This window comes from Rhinolophus sinicus, chromosome 13 (genome assembly GCF_057876585.1).
Source record: "Rhinolophus sinicus isolate RSI-liver-muscle chromosome 13, RSI-T2T, whole genome shotgun sequence".
Lineage (NCBI taxonomy): Eukaryota > Metazoa > Chordata > Mammalia > Chiroptera > Rhinolophidae > Rhinolophus > Rhinolophus sinicus.
The window spans coordinates 10,392,425-10,411,966 of record NC_142513.1 but is presented as its reverse complement, the minus strand read 5'-3'; the positions used below and the strand labels follow the sequence as shown (position 1 = coordinate 10,411,966).

The window sequence follows — 19,542 nt, the reverse complement described above, 5'->3', positions numbered from 1 at the left end:
GTCACCCAGCTGAGCGGCCAGAGCACCAGGTCCCGAAGCCCCAGACTCCGACCCGGGAGGGTCCTGCGCACCAGCTGCCCCCCGGGACCAGAGCTTCACCCACGTCACCCAGTCTCCCCAGCCTGAGGCACGAGACGCGTTCCTCACCGCACACCCTCTCCAGCCGCCTCTGCAGTGACAGGTAGGCTGAGAGACTCAATTAGGTTTTAGGAAAGAGACACCCCCACCAAGACCTCATGGGTACAAACTCCCCCATTCCTCTCCTGAGAGAAAATCTTCCTCTGGCAACGGTAACACCTGTAACGCTGTCGGTCGTCAGGTCCTAAGGAGGCTGCCTGGTTTGAGCCCTGGATGTGACGAGGGAAGCACATCCTCCAAGTTTTTATTCCACCACAGCCTGTGCCCGTCATCCTCAGACTAAACGAGCCAAAAACAGAACAGAGATGTGGAAATGGCAGGATTTCTTCCAGAAGAGAGCAGGCGGATGAACTGGGGGGGGACTGGAGCACCGTCCTGCGGGGATGGGTGAGCAGGGCCCCTAGTTTATGTTCCGTTCCCGCACATGCAGGGCTGTGTGGAGCGGGACCTTCCACACCACCCCCGCCCCTCTCTGTCCGTCTGTCCGAGGAGCTCAGGGCGGTGGCTTGTTGATTGGGGCGTCCAGGTGGACTGGTTCTGGAGGCTGCGCTTAGTTTTGGGCACAGGAGCTTTGCGGGAAGGTCCACAGGCTCCATGATGCCCTGTGTCATGTGTGTCCATGACGGATGCCCACGTGGCAGGTGCCAGGTGGTCAGGGGCGCAGCTTAGGGAGCCCCCACTCATTTCCTCTGTCAACTGAGCGGTTGGATTGGGGGGCCTTGGAGATCACTTCCAGCACCCTCCAGTCCCAGTGCACGGTACACATCCCTTCAACAGGCCTTGTCGAGTACATGCTGTCTGCCAGGCAGAGCTCCAGGCTCTAGGGATGCAGCTGAGACCCCAGTCCTGCCCCACAGACCTTGCACTTGTGGCAGGAGACAGACAATGAGCAAGACGTCAAAGCAACAATATCAGAGACAATATCAGAGAGTGAACCGTGCAGGGAAGAAATTTAACCAGGCTGAAGTGGTGGAGCGATGGGCATGGGTGGGGACTTGGGCAGTGAGGAGGGGACATTTCACCTGGGTCCTGAAGAAGGAGAAGGAGCAGATGGTGGAAGGGGTCAGCGAGGGGCCTCAGGCAGAGACCGCAGGGGAGTGGAATCTGAACCACAGCCCACCCCGCCCTTCCCAGCCGGCCCTGCAGGACCCACAGAGACGTCCTTCCACCTGCCGCAGACAAAAGTCTCTGCAACAGAAGAGTGATTAAGAGCATGGACCCAGCACCAGGCTGTCTGGGTTCCCATCTCAGCCCCATCACTTTAATTAACTTAATTGCCACTCTGAGCCTGTTTCTCTGTTTAGAAACGAGGGAATAACAAATCTGTGATGAAGACAAATGAACCAGTCCTTATACAGCACTTAGCCCAGGGCCAGCACACTGTGCGGCCTGAGGGCTGGACACCACATCAGCAGATATCCTCAGAGGTCAGAGCGGGTAAACCAACCCACATTCAAACTGGACCTCTGGGGGCACCTTTAATGATAAAATTGCTCCTTTTCAGAATGAGCAGAGAAATTCGTGCTCAGACTTGCAAACATCTTTATTCTGTCTTGACATCAAATGGTCCTCCAGAAAACCAGGGCTCACCTTCCGACTATGGACAGCAAAGGCCAGGCTTGTCTTCACTAGGGATATGGATAGGGGTCAATGAGCCACAGACCCTAAGAACAGGAAGGACCTTTGGGACTATGTAGTGGTTACAAGGCTGGGCTCTGAGGCCAGACCCAGGTTCCAATCCCAATGCCGTACTCACCAGTTGTGTGACCTTGAACAAGTTTCTTAATCTGCCTAAGCCTCAGTTTCCTCATCTGTAGAATGGGGATAATAATCATAGAGTGGCTATAAAGAACAAGTTTCCTAAATCCATTCATCTATCCATATATTAATATAGCATATCACCTAAATGTGAGTGGTCATTGTTCACCTTATTGTCATCACCCAGGGTGAGGAGGTGGCTTGAAATTGTCAATGCTGGTGGGGTTTGCAGACTCACATGCTGTTGTCTTGCTGAATTCCTTCTTCCAAATTCCCCAAGGCAAGGTCCTCTGCAAACCTTGAAAGGTGTTCTTTTCCTGTGTCCTTTAAAAGGTACCTACTTTCACAGGATCGTCACATTCCTGCTGCACAGAAACCCAGCCGTGGAGGGAGGCTGCCAGCTGAGCGCTGTATTGGTCCTGTCCACAAGCTCCCGGAGATGGAGAAAAGCCCCCTAAATTGCACCAGGACTCCATGAGAGCAGGGAAATAACCTGTGATTAAAGCGAGATGTCACAATCAATATGCAAAGGCTGTGACTAAAAGTCAAGCACGCTTGCCACCAGAACATCGCTCTTAATTGAGCCTGTGCCTACATTTTTACAGGTGACAAGGAAATTAATGACAGTGTGATAAACCTTCAAGAAAAATGAATTACCCCTGCTCCTTGCCCCTCCCTCTGCTCTCTGTTTAACCTGCACTCTCCCTTCCCCCACCCACCCTTAGGGGTCCTGGAGGTGCCCATTACACATGTGGGGCTGCAGCATTCACAGCAGCCCCTCCCTCGCTTTGCGTGAGTTGTTTCCTGGCGCCGTCTGCACCGATTGGGGAAGAGCCAGTGTGTCACTCAATGCACTGAGGGGTGTTTACTGAAGAAGGGACAGAAAACAGACAGGTACCTGCACAGAGTTGTGGGGGGTGGGAGTTGGTGCATAGTGTGGTCAGACCTGTGGCTTCCCCTGGGGTGAGCCCTGCATTCCCATAGGATGTGGGGAGGGCAGGAGAAGGAATGGGTGTGGGGGTTCAGCAGAGGCAGCAGAGCTGAGTGACGTGCCCTGGCCTTGGCAGCTGAGCTAAAACAATATGTGTACAGGGTGTGGGATGTCACCAGGGGCTTCCAGAGTCATTAGGATTCCGGCAGAGGCTCCACAACAGGAACGACGGGAATACAGGGAAGAAGCAGAAATGAGAAAGTATCGGCTCCTCCCCCACTGTCCCTGCTCTGCCCAGGACCCCAGACCCGGGTGGAAAGGGGCTGCAGGTGGGCTTTCTGCAGGAAGCGGACACCAGCCCTGGAGCCAGTCCTGTGTCATTGCTGCACAGACACCAAGAACCAGGAGCAGAGGGAACACACAGGGGGCAGGGCATGAGGGGAGGGCACTGGGTAGGGAACACCAACGGGCCATCAGCGGGGCTGTGAGCATCTGTCTTTGCAGTGACCAAAGGGACACAAAGTGACAGAGACCAGAAGGTTCCTGGGCGGCGAGTCTCCTTCCCAGAGGTCTCCATGGGCAGTGGGTCTGGGGGAAGCAGAATGCACAGGGCAGGCTCTGTGCAGCCACTTCACGGGGGCCCTGAGCCTCCACGTCTCAGCCCCTGGCACGAGGGCTCCCCGCCTCGCCTTCTCTCCAGTTCGCGTGACTTGTGTGAGCACCAACGTCTCCATTCGTGCTCCCAGCCCCCAATAAACGTGGCCTGCACCCTGCCATCCGACATCTTTCGGTCGTGCCCCCCACACCTGGCCCAGCCTCGTGCCCGTGCACAGCCTCAGACAACGTACTACTCGGGATGGAGAGGTCCCAGGAATGCCACCTGAGGCCCCTCTGGACGGCGCAGAGGAAGTCGTGTTTGAAACGCTCCTGTCATCCCTGAACCCAGGGCTCCTGGCAATACCTGCACGACAGGGGACTTGGCACCACGTCCTCCTGGCCATGACCACTTTTCTTAAGGAGGAAAAGCAGAAGGAGGGGTCAGCTGATCAGGGCGGCCATGTCTTCCAAAACATCTCCCACCCGCAGGTGAGCAGCCTGCCCTCAGATGTGCCCAGGCGGCTGAAAACCAGCAGATAATAGATGCTGGGAACTTGCAGAGTCCTGCCCAGATTTCAGTTTTAAGAAATAATTCGCAAGAAATAATTTGCTGAGTTGAGTGTCTGCCAGGAGTCCAGGCTGACTGGCGTCTCCCTTGGCGGCTGTTCTCAGACTCGGGGCTGGGGGTTCTTCCTGGCCTCAGGGGACCCTCACAGTCTGCAGGGAGCTACCGAGTGCACAGGCGGATTCAATGGACATTTATGGAGCCCTGCAGGCAGCCGTAGCTTAGCATGTCCCTCCTAATTAGAGGACAGCCGGCCACTTGTTCCCCATCAGAGCTTACAAAAGACGATTGCCTTGGTCCCAGGGAGCGTATGGGAGCAGGTCAGATACCGAACTCTGGCGCCTGCCACCTGGCATTCCTCAGAAGTGACCCTTTAAGGAGAGATGGCCATTGTGAAGAAGATTATTGTGGGGCTTTTATTCTGGCCTCTGCAGGGGTCAGCTCTGCCCACATGGGGACAGGAGGACAATGTCGTGAACTAGCCACTGCCCTGGCATGGTAGCCCAGGGGTGGTGGGGGCTTGCACGTGACAACAGATGCAAATGCCTACAGGCCAGGGGTCAGGGGACTCATGCAGGAGCAAAGGTGGGGGCAGTCTTGGCTCACAGGACGGGCCCTGTCTCCAGCTAGTGGAAGCCACATGGAAATACAGGCCCAGCATTGCCAGGCCTTCCAGTAACCAGGGCAACCCCAGGAAAATACACATCACTCTCCACTCCAGAACTGGGACGTACATCAGGACAGGACAGGGCCATGTCCTGTCACATCCCTGTGACCCTGAGTCCTACCCCTCTTCCCACCGAGAGCCTTCCTCGGCCACCCTCTGAACTGTGCATTGGAACTGCATTAGCTCAGGGGACAGCCATCCTGAACATGACAGGCCTGCTGGGGCGGGTCCCAGTTCTTGCAGGGAAAAGCCCTCATCTCATCTGTGTCTGTAACCCCCACATACCCAGCCCAGCGCCGCACACCCTTGTTGCCCATTGCATTCTAGAATGATTGTTTCTCTCCGTGGGTCGGAGGTCACACTGTGGACTCGAGGCCCAACACCAGCCAGCAGACATATCTTCTTTGACCCTTTGGGCGTTTTTTAAAAAATATGAATCCAACAACAATGTGTATAAAACTTGAGATTTCACTTGAGAATCTGATTCCTTGATTCTTTTAAGGTCTCAGAAGACGGGGCCGCCCTGGGCCCACATCCTCTCACAGTAGCCATTGGTGGCACGAATTCCAGGCTACCCCCTAACATGGGCTTGTGCTCTACATTTAGCCACAGTCTCCACCCTTCCCCATCGTCTCCCAACACAGAGGCCCAGGATCTGCCACCCAAACTCCTGTTGTGTGGTGTCCATATGTCACTTGCTAGTTGTGTGACCTGGACAAGCTCCTTTCCCTCCCTGGTGTTTCCCCTTCAGTGACGGAAATTATAATAAAACCTCCCCATGCGGTTGGGGGGATTGGCTGAGTCCACACCCAGAACGTGCTGGGGTGTGTCTGGCAGGTGGTGGTCCCTCCGTAAGTGCTGGCTGTTGGCTGGTTGGGTCTGGCCCCCTCACTCCTTTTGTCACTCGCACTGGGGTTTGAGACCCTGCTATAAATGGAAGAACCAGATCCAGCCATTTCTCTCCAGCCTTTCACCCCCACCCCCTCCCCAGCCCCACCACCCACCATGTCCACACCCGAGGGTGAGGACAGAGAGCCTGGAGCCCTGCCTCGTGGGGTCCTGGCTTCCCCGCCTCCTGGTCACCATCCGTCACTGCAGACACTTTGGTCGACACGCTCAGATCCTCCCGCACGTCTTGTTCCTGGATGTTAGTCCCTCATCCCACCAGCAATTTCAGGGCTGCACAGGAGACTTAATTGAGTCTGCAAGAGCCTTCTTTCTTTGACCCCACGTGCTATCAGTGAGTCACTTTAGAACTCACCAGAGGTAATAATCTTTGAGATACATATACCGGGTTAAGTCCTTTGAAAGCGCTCAACAACTGTAATCCAATTACTGTTGGCTGTATTTTTTTCCCTACTTCACCCCCAACCTCATCCAAGCTGTGTGTCAAAGTCACCACACACACACACACACACACACGCACGCACACCACACACGACAGAAACACACAGCAGATGCCAATTCTGTGCCTCGCCGCCTCACATAACAGTGGGTGTGCTGAATAGTGAACAGTTGATCTGCATGAACCAATGTGAGACATGGTGGAAGTCTTGAAGCTTTTCAACTTACAAACAGGTAGCAGGCTGGGTTGCCATGGGAGCAGGTGGACCGATGCCAGGGCTCACCCTCAGGGCTCGTGGCCTCCTCTGATTAGCAGGTCACACGGGGCTCTGCGAGGAGGCAGAGGCATGGCCTGGCATTTTAATGAAGCCTGGCTTACTGTGTCTGAGCGTACGAGTGTGTGCGGGTGGGAGAGAGTGTACGTACGTGTGTCTGGATGTGTATGAGTGTGTGGCAGAACCCTGGCCTGTAGCCACTCAGCCCTAAAACCTCCAGAGCCCACCCGGGAGCAGACCCTGGGGAAAACTGTGAGGTCAGGCCCCGGATGCAGCAGCAGGCCATGAGCTGGGTCAGCTGCCCCTTCCCGAGGACCCCGGACCCATCATCTGACCCACACTGGGGTCCAGGCTCTCAGGACCCTGCCGACAGAGAAACAGGCAGAATGTGGCTGTAATACCATTAGCCAGAGCAATTCTTATTGTTACTGTGTGGTTGCTCTCAGCTGTCTCCCAGCCAGAAGAGGGAAACTTAGACACAGACACACAGAGAGGAGAAGGCCCACGAGGACAGAGGCACAGATGCCAGTGATGTCGCCATGGGTTGTCAGCATCCAGAAGCTAAGAGAGAGGCATGCCTTTTCTGCCTCAGCGTCTGCAGGAGAAACCCACCCTGCCAAGTCCTGGACTTTGGACTTCAGACCTCCTCACCTGTGGGAGAATAAATGCACTGGCTATTCCTTTTGCCAGGAACACTCCTCCCAGATTTTCAGATAGCTCGTTCCTTCTCATCCTTCAGACCTCAACTGTCACCTCCTCAGAGAAGCCCCCTTCATCATGCTATTTAAGTAACCCCTACCAAAGTCACTGTCAACCCTGCCCCACTTACTTCCTTCATGGTACTTACCGCTGCATGCAGATGTCTTGTTCATTTGTGCATTTACATCGTCACTGTCTGTCACACTCCACTAGCATGGAAGCTCCATGAGGACAGGGACACTTCTGTCTTGTGCCCTGATGTGTCCCAGCACCCAGCACAGTGTCTGGCATGGAGCAGGTGCTCAAGCCTTGCTTCTTGAATAGTCACCTTGGAGAATGGAGCCAGTGTGGTCTGTCCAAGTTCTCTGGGTAAGAACCGGATGGAGCTTTGAAGGAAATCCTTTTGCAAAACCCTAAGAATGGTGCCCTACCAGGGAGTCTTGAAAGCAATACCAAGCCTTCATCAAAGAATCAGCCTGAGGGGGTTCTTAGGTGGTCCCGCAGGCCTTTGCATCACCTTCTAGAGACCCCACATTGAAACCAGTCCATGTGCTGGGATTCTTTCCTTATTAGTTATAAATGTCCTCTTGGAAGATTCCATAACCTTCTCAGCCACGCATTCCTCCATCTGAAGACAGATGATTCATCCATCTGGCCAGTCGATGGGCACCTACTGTGTGCCGGGCAGTGTCCTTGGCACTGGGATGGAGGGAAACTAAGGAAGTCCCTGGTCCCCTGGAGCTCAGCGTTCTCCTAGGGAAGACCGTCACTAGATGCGTAAATGTGTAAAGTAACACCGTCATTTCCAATGGTAGTAGAATGAAGCCGATTGATGTGGTCAAAAGTGTCACTGGGGTATATGAGGCCGTCTGAGCGGCTGGAGAAGGCTGTTGAGGAGGGAACTTAGAGCTGAGATCTGAATTATGAGAAGGAGAAAAGCAAGGGGGAAAGTGATCCAGGCTGAGTGAGCCTGAGGGTGACATACTGCTGTATGAGAGGAGACTGCTGAGGACACAGGACAGTGCGTGGGAAGATTTGTGGGAGACGAGGCAGGAACCACTGTAAGGCCACATCACTACAGTCAGGAATTAAGAGTTTCATCCGAAGTGTAATGGGAGAATTTCTAGCTTGGGAAATAGAAAACAACCCTCTGCCTACAGCTCAGAGAATTTACCACAGGGGGACAAGAGAGGAATCCAGGGGACCCAGGAGGAGACTGTGGGAGTCATCCAGGCAGGTGGCCGGGAGCAGGTAACCCAGTGGGGATGGGAGACAGAGAAGGTTGATCTTCAGGGCTTCCTATTGTCCATTTTGCATCTTTATGGTCCCATCTCCTTCCTTCCCTTGGTCTGCAGCTAATTCCCTTTTGGACAACTAATCATCAACCTGAAGATCTTCGTGAAGCCCCCCATCTTCACCATCTCCTCCGCAGACCAAATCTCACACGCGAGTTATCATCAGCCCTTTCGCTGGTGAAGCCGCTCCACAGAGCTCTGAAAGGTTTTGAAATTACAGGTACATTTAAATGCCTCGCACTTTCCCAGGCTTTGTTAATCACTGTTTTCTGCCTAAACATGAAATGGGGTTACATGGGGTGTTTACTTGAAATTGCCTACGTGAAGGAAAAAAAAAAGAAGAAAGAAATTGCCTGTGTGTAACAAATGTCAGCACATTTCTCTGAAATTGCTCTCTATAGAGAAAGCTTTGCAGAAGGCCCAGCTCAATGAGTGGCATTAAGTGGGCGTATTAGTTTTCTATTGCCGTATCACAAATTACCATAAACTTAGCAGCTTAAAATAACACGCTTGTTATCTCACAGTTTCTGTGAGTCAGGAGTACGGTCAAGACTTAAGTGGGTTCTCTTTTCCAGGGCGGGGTCTCATATGAAGGCTCAGCTGGGGAAGGGTCTGCTCTCAGATTCACGGGGTTGCTATCAGGAATGACTTCCCTGCAGGCCTCAGACTTAGGACCTCAGTCACCAGCTGGCTGCTGGCCAGAGACCACCCTCACCTGTGTCTTCCCATATGTGTCTTCCCAACCTGACGACTTGCTACATCAAAGCAAGGGAAAGAGTCTGCTAGTGAGACAAAAGTAACAGTCTGCTGTGAAAACCATTTGCCATATTTTACTGCTTAGAATCAAGTCGCAGGTCCTACCTACACTTGGGGGGAAGGTATCACACACGAGCATGAACACCAGGGGACAGGGTCATTGAGAGTCATCTTAGAGTCTGTGCACCCCACTCCACTCTGGTATGTGTCTTCTAAGATGACCCCAAAAATCCCCATCTCCTGGAATGCTCTGCCTTATGAAATCCACTCCCCTTTAGTGACTTGCTTCTAACCGATAGAGTATCTCAATATTGATGGCACATCAATTCATGATTAGCTTACACAGGAGAGTGCCTTCCGTCTTGCTACGTGCCTTTCTCCTTTGTTAGATTTGATGAGACAAGTTACCCTGTTGTGGGGAACCCAGGTGGCAAGAAACTGAAGGGGGCCTTCAGCCAACAGCCAGCAGGAATTGAGGCTTTCTCAGTGAAAAAGCCCAAAAGGGACCAAATCCTGTCAACAACCATGCCACTGAGCTTGGTAGCGGATCATTCCCACTTGAGCCTTCAGACAAAACCCCAGCCCTGGATGACATCGTGATTGCAGTCTGCAAGAGACCTTGTGCAGAGAACCCAGAAAAGCTGAGCCCAGAGACCTGACCTGCAGAAACTATGAAATCATGCAAGAGTGTTGTTTAAGCTGCTGAGTTTATGATAACTTGCTACTCAGCAATAGATAATGAATATAGTGGATACACAATAAATCATCACCAAATAACTGAATGAGTGAAACAATTTAGATGGAAACTCTGAGTTTGGTGAGGTGTAGCCAGGAGGGCACTCAGGCTGATACCCTCCTCGCCCCAGGCCACTGAGCAGGGGCCCGTGATCTGGGACCATCTGGGACCATCCCAACACCCACCCACCTGCCCCCCTGCCGTGGCTGGAGCAGGTACCAGGCATCGTGCACAACAAATCTGAGAACACACCTGTCCCTTCCTGGAGCTCACTGGCCAGAGCGTGGAATCCTCCAGAACTACCTCTCACACACAGAGCCCATTCTGGTCAAGCAGGCAGTGAGGCTGGGGACACCGGACCCGCTCCCCTGTCACCTCAAGCAGCTTATGTACCAGCATTTGCAGCTTACATGCGGCGGAGAAGCCCGGCCTCCAAAACACCCCGAGGCCTCACTGGCTGCTTGGCAATCAGACCAGCTACCTGTAAGGAGGCGTGACTCTCATTTCACTTAATTGAAAAAGCCACATCATCAAACAGAGCTTCCATACTCAGTGGCCCTTTCTTCCCTTGCCAGTGACCATTAACCTTTACAAAGATGCTTTATGAGCCATTTGCTGAGCCTCATTCTCCGTGCCAATGTGTAATGAGGCTCGTAAAGGGCCAGACCAGGGAGGGGTGAACGTGAGAAATGCCACAAATGAGAGGCCCGGGCAGAACAGCCCCTGGGCCACCCAGCTACATAGGAGCCAGGAGTAGATGTGTCAGCAGACACACCAGGAGCCCAGTCCTCAGCCACCAGACTCTGGGACAGTCAAGCCCAAGTCCTGTTAAAGTGAGTTTGACTGAGCCAACAGTGGCAGAAATGAACTAGTGAGATCCTGTCCGTCCTCTGGTTAAAGCCCTCTGTCGTGCAGGGTGGCATGTGCGGGGCGGCCTGCGGGGTCTCAGCTCCCGCTCCCCACATAAGAACCCAGGATATGGTGAGGCCAAAAAGGAACACCCACGGAGCCATAGATAGGGGACTCATGCCACTGTATTCTCGCTGGCGGCTGGGTTGGAGAAACAGGAAATAGGAGCCACACAATTCTCAACCCTCATTGCTCCGCTTGCAGGCTCAGCCACCATCTTCTTGCTAGCCCCCATTTTTTGCTAGCGTAGCCACAGCAGTTATATTAGTGGCCAATGGCTCACTGGTTACAGCTGATGGCCAATGAGCCACAGCTGATGGCCATGCAATCACAGCTGATGACCTGAGCCAGCACCTGTCTATGTGAGGCTGAGAGCCTGGAAACTACTTTCTGGGGCTCTGCCCCCACACTCCACCCCTACAAGCTCTCGCTTCACAATCTACGTGACAAGCGTCTTCCGCGAGGGGCCCTGTGTGAGGACCCTGGAGGTGAATGCAATATCCTGGACATAGCCAGGCTCTCTGGGCACAGCCAGGGTTTCTCAGGGCACCACCAGTACTTCTGGGCATAGCCAGACTTCCTGGGCTTCTTCGGGTACCACTAGTTTCCCCGGGCACAGCCAGGGTTTCTCAGGGCACCACCAGTACTTCTGGGCATAGCCAGACTTCCTGGGCTTCTTAGGGTACCACTAGTTTCCCCGGACATAGCCAGGGTTTCTCAGGGCACTGCCACTCTCTGTGGGCACAGCCACACTTCCTGGACTCAGCCAGGGCTCTCAGGGCACTGCCACTCTCTCTGGGCCTCTCAGGGTACCGTGCTAGAACAACAGCGACTCACAGTCAAGGTGCTTACATATTCTCAATGGCGGCCAGTCAAGACACAAAAGCAAATATCCCCCAGTTCCACTACATGGTGGTGTGTTTCCAAGCAAACAGTCAAGCGGTCCATTAAATTAGGGATGGAAGGCAATTCCCCATAGTCCATAGTCATTCGCCAGGGCTGTCCCGGGGGTGAGGGACGACCTGGACCTCACACTTATTTCCCATGGAGGACTCAGCAAGCGTTTCCTCCTGGGACTACAAGTCCTGCATCCGGGCTGCCTGAGCAGGAACTTCCCAGCCCACAGGGCCGGAACGACCTTTGCTTTCGCCAGCCTTTGCTGGTTTGGGGACCGTCCACGTCTTCCCACCCCTCCACATCTTCCCACCCCTCCACGGGGGTCCAGCTCTCTGTGGCTGCTCTTCCTGGTCTTCCTGTGACTAAGTGTTCATACACACAAACTGCTCCACCGCCCTTTGTAGATCTTTGGCCAGCACCGTACCCTGCTCACTGCGCCATGTGGCGTGCGGGGCTGCCTGCAGGGTCTCAGCTCCCGCTCCCCACATGAGAACGCAGGATATGGTGAGGCCAAAAAGGAACACCCATGGAGCCATAGATAGGGGACTCATGCCACTGTATTCTCGCTGGCGGCTGGGTTGGAGAAACAGGAAACAGGAGCCACACAATTCTCAACCCTCACTGCGTAGCTTGCTAGCCCAGCCACCATCTTCTTGCTAGCCCCCAATTTTGCTAGCCTAGCCACAGCAGTTATATTAGTGGCCAATGGCTCACTGGTTACAGCTGATGGCCAACTAGCCACAGTTGATGGCCATGCAATCACAGTTGATGGCCATTTACTACCTGAGCCAGCACCTGTCTGTGTGAGGCTGAGAGCCTGGAAACTACTTTCTGGGGCTCTGCCCCCACACCCTCTGCCGCTCCCACCCTACCCAGAGTAAAAGCCAGTGGCCAGGGGCCTGCCTAACTCAGCCCCTCCTCACTGCCCTGATTCCCCTGCCCCTTGACCCCTCGCTGTCTCCTCTCCTGCAATACTGACCTCCTGGCTGTGTCTGGAAATACCACGTCAACCCACCACAGGGCCTTAGTACAATCATTCCCTCTGCTGGGAAAGCTCCTCCCCCAGATAGTCTCAGGCCTGCCCCCTCTCTGTATCTTTCTCACAGAGGCCTTCCTGACCCCACTTTTTAAATACCTTCCCTCCATCACATCCTCCACACTTACTGTGTACCTCCCAGCTTTATTTCTCGCCAAGGCACTGACCGGGACCGGAGAGACCACACCTCTGACTGATTTACACGTCAGTGTTTGTCTCCCTACACCAGGACGTACGCTCCACGAGGTAGGGAGCTTTCTGATTTGTGCACTGCTTTGTTCCCAGTACAGTGTCAGACACGTAGCAGACACTTCATAATAAATATTTGTGGAGTGAATGAGTGAGGGAGCGAATGAATGCATGAATGAATGAATGAATGAATGAATGAATGAATGAATGAAATCATACCTGAAGGACAATCCCTGGCACCTGGAAGAACTCGGTTATGAAAAGGGTGGAGTCCTGGAACCAGCACCCCCACTCCACCCCACCCCACTCCATTTGCTGACGGGAAGACTCAGAAATAAAGTTGTCAAGCAGGACAGCACAGGCCCAGGGCCTGAGTGGCAGCTGATTGGTCGTCACAGTAACGCCCCCTGGAAAGGGGCGGAGACATGAGCAGGGAAGAAGGAACATCTGAGAAGTCCCTGCTCCCCCAGAGGCAGCCTGCTGTTCATTCAGAGTTTCCGGGAGCATCTTGTCAGTCCTGTGCGTGCTGCCTGGGGTCCCCTCCCCACAGGCCGTCCCAGGCAGCCCCTCCCCATCACTGGGTCTCAGCTCTAATGCTCCCTCCTCACAGAGCCCCCCTGACCTCAGGATCTAACAGGACCCCCTCCATAAGTCACGCCACCACGGTCTATTCTCCTCCAGAACTGCAGTCTGCTTCACTCACTCATTTCCTTGCTGATTCTCTGCCAGCCCCCAGTGAGGATTCAGCACCGTGACAAGGGGACCTCGCCTGTCTTGTCCACTGCTGAACCCCTGTGCCAACCTCAGCGTCCCACACACAGTAGGTGCTCAATAGACTTTCGTGGAATGAATGGTTGGAGGAAACCAGTTGCACGTGCACTTTGGGGAATTACATACAATATTGGTCCTTTTCATTTCTGAAAGCACTTGCAAAGTCCACTGCTGTCATCTCGGGTGGGTTAGGGGTCGCCTGATGTGAAACTAGTTATGAAGATGGGAGGGTGGCCAGTTATCTTCCCCAACCCCCCTCGGGCTTTTCTATACTTCAGTAAAAACGTTACATTTCTTTCTTTTGAGTCTGTGTTCATTGAAGCTCCCAGGAAAGATGGAATATAGCAATTATTTGCTTTTTCTTTTCTCCCCTTTGGCACACAACAAGATCTTTCAAAACGTTGGTGCAGTGTCTGAACCCCCTCCTCCTCCCTGGGAGGACCGTGGCGGAGCATTCCAGGGCTTTGGCCGGGCAGGAGTCTGGAGTCCAGTGACAAGACCCTCGTCCCCTCTGCACCTGCTCCCTGCCCGGGTCACATCACAGCCTGGACCTCTGCGCCGTCACCTGGGACACAGGGACTGTGAAGAAGCCACCCTGAGCTTCCCACCAGCTTTGACCTTCTTTACTCAGGCGGGTCCCTGACAGGGTGGGGGTCGAGCAATGAGGCCGGGGTCGGGCTCCTGGATCATGGGCTCCCCTGACATTGAATTAAACCATTATCAGATGTGTTTCCACGGAAACACCTGTCTTAAGGAGGAGGTGGATTCCTGTCATTTGAGGGTGTCACTTCACACGTCAGGTGCATGAAATGAGTCAGGCACACTCTGCTCTCCCTCCCCTTCTGAGCCTTGGTCACCTCAACTGGATGTCCCCTAGGGCCCAGCGGTGCGAATTGTGTCGGGACTCACCACAGAGCTTGATGGGGTTTGGGTGGCTTTAATCAGAACGGCGAGTTGCAAACGATCCAGGGACCGGGCTGTGTTGGGAGGCCTCTGTTGACCAAGTTCCTCGTGAATTAATCATTTAATAGACAAAATGGAAAAGTCCTCCTCATCTTCCTCCTGAATGAGGCTGAACTAGGCTCTGGGATCTGCCTCCAGGGTGAAGCGGTTGGCAGGCCTGTTACCAGGTCGTCTGATGAGGTCTCAGGGGAAGGGACGCCAGCAGGACACGGTGCTTGGGGAGACCCTGTCACAATGTGCAGCAGATGAGCCCCTGTGGGCAGGCACCCCGAGCTTGGGAGGCTGGAGTGGCCGAGTTTGGGGTGCCTGTGGGGTGCCCACTAACCCCATGCTAACTGGCACGGCTCCACTGGGGCGTCTGAGAGCCAGAGCCGAACTCCTTAGGCCCCCATCAGAGAGCAGGTTTGAATTCTGGTACAGAGCAGCTCCCGTCTACACTCTGGGTCACTGGCCACACTTCTCGAAGTGAGTGCTGGAGTTCCTTGTCCGATGGGGCTGCTGGGTCACAGATGACGCTCAGCCAGGCGGGGACTTGGTTTCCTCATTGGCTTGAAGGAGGGTCTAATCCGTCCCTGAGAAGGTGGAACCCAGGACTGGCTGGTCCCAGCAATGGATTCTCTATGGATTAAAAGAACAACAAAGCACATCACAACGGATTTGCACAGACACTCTTCAACGTGTGCAACTCTGTGCCTGTGAGGACACAGTGACATGGGCACAGAACGCCCACCAGTGGGGGTTCAGGGGGGAACAGCACTTCCCAACCCAGGGCCTGGGAGACAAAGCCAAGGGGCTTGCGTTGGTGAGAGACATGTCCCTTCCTGACCTTCTCCTCCTGTGGTTTCAGAGCAGCTCCGTGTCTGCCAGCAGTGCTTCTCCAGAGTCTGCCAGGGCAGGACATGCTCACATCCGTGGGTTTCAGGTCTGACCATAGCCCTGTCTCTCCTTGAGCCATCGAGAGTCAATTCATGTTCCCAGTTCATCACAAATGGTCCCCAATTATTGTAAACTACTGACAAGAAGTAATGAATGTCTTACAAATGTTCTAAATGAGTTTCTTAATAAAAATATGGACATGACTTGATCATCCAGGGGCCCATTATCCACCAAAGAGATGGACGGTGCCCTTGGCTTCTCTCTTATCCTCTGAAGAAGAAATGAGGGAAAGTGAAAACTACACGGGTTTTGGAATCAGGCTGCCATGGGTTCAAATCCCAGCTTGAATACTTTCTGTGTTACTCTGGGCAAAGTACTTAACTTTTCTAGACTTTAGTTCTCTCCTCCATAAAATGGGTATGATACCTACCACCCAGGTTGACATTAACAGTAAAGGAAGCAGTACAGGTGAAATACCTCATGTCACAGCTGGCACTTTCATTCTCTTCTTTCCTGTGCCTGGCTGGGCCACCACCAAACATGGTTTCACTGTACATTAGGAAGTCATTAATTCAGGTGATGTTATCAGGAGCCTCCGAGGGGGGCATTAAAAACAAATCATCTTGCTTAATCTATTTTGTCTCCTTCTTTATTCCTACTGTTAATGATTTAGAGAAAATATAAATGGAGGTGTTTGTGAGAGGTGCTGACACTTTGTGTCCCAGGTTCTCCATTTTTGAAACGGCAATAACTCTTAGCTATCTAGGAAGAAATGTGTGATCAGATAGTGTTAGTGGCAGGTGACATTCATTGAGAACTTACTACATGTTATACTAGGCACACATTAGTTTAATCCTCACAACCACACTTTGAGGTCAGTGTTATTATTAGACCCATTTTACAGATGAAGAAACTGAGGCAAAGCTTAAGTGACCTAGCCAAGATCACAGAGCTGTAATTGGCCGAGATAGGACCTGAACCCAGGTGGTGTGACTCCAGAGCCTGTGTCTTTCACCTCTGGGCTCCATGAAAGCTGTCAAGAGCCACACTTCTGCAGGGGTGACATAGCCCCTGAGTTGGTTTTCATTCCAGCCACACTGTGTCACCCTTACATGGGTCTCAAAGACGCTAGAGTGTTATGCCCAGAAATGGTCAGGAAGAGTGTGCCCTGGAGTGGAGAATGAAGAGCTGCGCCATCGTGGAGCCCTCAGAGAGAGGTGCTCCTTGCACACATGTGCTCAGATGTTGCTCCTCCAAGACCTGCAGCTCTGAGGAGGGTGGGCTCAGAGCCAGGAGAAATAGAGGATGAGCACTGAGTCCCCAGACCAGAGGGGACGCCGCATACATGTGTCCCATGAGCAATGAGAGAGACAAGGGTGAGTATTGGGAAGTCATGGGTTTGCTCACCAGCATCTGTCACCCCTTCTTCTGATTTTTGGTTCCCCTTTGGAAAAGTCGCTTCTCCCCAACTCTCAGTCTCTGGGGTCCGATGGACATCTGTACTTCTCCCTGTCCGCTGCAATTGGTTCAAAGTGGAGCACATGACAATAATTGGTCAAATGAAGCTCAATCAAAGGGTTGTTCCGGTGCAAATGGAAAAACGAGCCTCCCTTTACACTGGGATAACTAGGCTGGGAGAAGGTAAGCGTGGGCTTCTGCCTACAAATAAAACCAGCACCAAAGAAAATTAGACTTGAGAGGTACAGAGAAACTGGGTCCTGATGACCTTTTTCAGCACCTGGATACAGCAATACCTGAAGTCAGTTTCCCTCTGAACTCGTCAGTTATGTGGGCCCTTATATTTGTCTCTGTTTTTTGTTTGCTTAAACCCATTTGAATTAATATTCTTCATTTCACACCCAAAGAGTCCTGACGAAAACAAAGACCAAGAAAAATCATGGATCTATCTGGTTTGGAGTAGCCAGGCTCAATCGTGCCATCTCTTCACAAACGTGAAGACTTAATCGTGGAAGTCACCCCCAGAAAGCTTGTCTCTAGCCCAAAATTCCCTGGGGTGGGGGATGAGACATCATGGGTTTGATGGAGGGGAAATAGGGGGAAAATAAAATTATTTTTTCATTCTGACATTATTTAAAGTTGGCCATGCACACAGCATATGAAAACTCTTGCTCAAATTGCATGTAATTTGATTGGCTTATGAAAGAGAAATCTTTCTAGAGGTTGGTCTGGATGCTGTTCTTCCCACAAAAGTAAAATTAACGGCCTGTGATGAACGCTGTGAATCAGTTCCGATTATGAAAGGAGAAAGACCGTCACCATGAGAGTCTGCGCTCCCCTGTCCCCTGAGCGTGCCTCCAAAGAGCCCACTTATTAACAAGGTGTTACATTTTTCTCTTCTGACTCAGGACTGCAGTTTCAAAGCAGGGATCCTGCTAAGCGTTGGCACTTGCTCAGGAAGGAGGGTGGGGTGTCAGGGGAGCCCCACCCTGGAAGGCCAGACCAGCCACGGTGCAGTCAAGGGTCTGAGCTGTGAGCAGCACAGGCCCACCTGGGTGAGGTGAGCACAGTGGGCTTTCTCTGCCCCACAGAGTGGATGAGATGGGGAGGACCAGGCAGGAACCACAGGAATCCGTGGGGCCAAGACACGGCCTCTCACACCCAGAACTGACTGATCAGGCTGCTGACCTGGGAGAGGTGACCTCCCTCCATTCCTTCTTCCTTCCTTCATTTGCTCAAAACAAAGTCCCAGGAAAGAGTGAGTGAGGGGCCAGGCCTAGACCGGTGCCCCCACCTCAGGAAAGGGTGGGAGAGAGAGTATCTCACCTTAGGAGGTGTCACCAAGAGTTACCCACAATATGCTCCCATGTGGGGAGGGGCGATTCCCAAAATGAAGGCTGGCAGCTTCAGAAAAGAGGAGTGAATCAGGAGAAACCAGAAATGATCGCTGTCCCCATATGTCACTTGGGACAGGACCACAGTGAGCCTGGAATCCAGATGAAGGACTCAGCTTCCCTCTAGAGGCAGGTGGGGGCAGGCGATGTAGGACAGACCTTTGTCTGGAAAAGGCAGCTCTCAAGACTCTACATTCCAATCAAAATGCTGCAAGGCTGTACTCGCAATGACTATCACTTTTGTAATAAAAATGATTTTGTATGTGGAAAATAAAAAAGCTACAGGTTCTGAGAGTAACAAACCAGAAATTGAGGCTAATGGGTACAAATGCCATCAATCAAGTCCTCTGCACACTTTGGTCCCCACTGCGGCTCCAGCGCTGTGCTCAGTGCTGGGGGTGTCGGAACAGTGAGTCTCATGGAAACACCCGCCTCCAGGTGCCCAGCTGGACTTTCCGTTTCACTGCAGACTGTCCTTCAATTGTCCATAATACAATTAGATCAGGAACAAATTACTTGCTGCATTTGCCTTGTGTAGACACAACACACACACATCTTGCTGCTAACATTTCTTGGGAAATGGTGTCATTTGTCAGGTTTCCATTTCTCAGCAGTGGCCTCTTTCCTTCTGGCCCATCATGCTTGGTGCTGAGCAACATGTTTTCAGGGCCTTTCACCCCACTCCCTGAGGAGCCACCCAGAGGGCAGCAGGTGCAATCCCTGCACACCTGCATGGAGTCCCATTCCCACGGGGGTGGGCCTGAGGGGTACCCGGAGGTGTGCAGTGGCAGCCTGTTCCAAATGCCCCCTCCTCAAGTCCTCAGAGAAACCCCCACCCCATCCTAGAAAGTCAGATCTGGAAGGAAGTACCTCAAAGACATCTCATCTGGGGGTTTCATCTCCAGTTCATCTAGGAGAAGTTCACTCAAAGGGGCCCAGCCATGCTCTCAGGCCCTGGATTTCTTAAGACATCACACAGCAGAGCAAGTCTCAACATCACAGGTCCAGTCCACTGTCCCTGGTAAGAGGAGGCCCATTACCCAGGGATGCTCTCCAGGCAGAGCTGGGATGAACAACCATGCAGCATTTTATAATTTGCAAAGGCCTCTCAACCCCATGGGGTGGGGTCACATTTGACCTTCATAATAGCTGGCCAATGGCAAATGATATGCATTTCACACATCTAAGAAAACATTGATCAGAGAATGCATCATTGTTCTATGTGCCACTAAGAGAGAAAAACTGACAATTATATTATGACAAAATGATAAGTCTCCATAGATCATGT

The 19,542-nt window shown here is 52.7% G+C and overlaps 2 long non-coding RNA genes across 4 annotated transcripts in view; both read right to left on the bottom strand.

Annotated features, from left to right (window-relative positions):
• Positions 1-1,663: 1,663 nt before the first annotated feature.
• Positions 1,664-11,383, bottom strand: LOC141568253 (uncharacterized). Its single transcript, XR_012491345.2, has 2 exons — positions 7,123-11,383; positions 1,664-2,389 (listed from the first exon to the last, which is right to left on the bottom strand). It is a non-coding gene; the product is annotated as an uncharacterized LOC141568253 (long non-coding RNA).
• Positions 11,384-12,524: 1,141 nt separating this feature from the next.
• Positions 12,525-19,542, bottom strand: part of LOC141568198 (uncharacterized) — a 57,178-nt gene continuing 50,160 nt past the window's right edge. The window contains exons 3-4 of one of the 3 annotated variants that reach the window (XR_012491244.2): positions 16,810-16,918; positions 12,525-15,144 (exon numbers count right to left, since the gene is read on the bottom strand). This is a non-coding gene — a long non-coding RNA (uncharacterized LOC141568198). Of the gene's footprint in view, positions 15,145-16,809; positions 16,919-19,073; positions 19,273-19,542 lie in introns of those variants that run through there. The other 2 variants (XR_016018155.1, XR_016018154.1) reach the window with 2 other exon arrangements.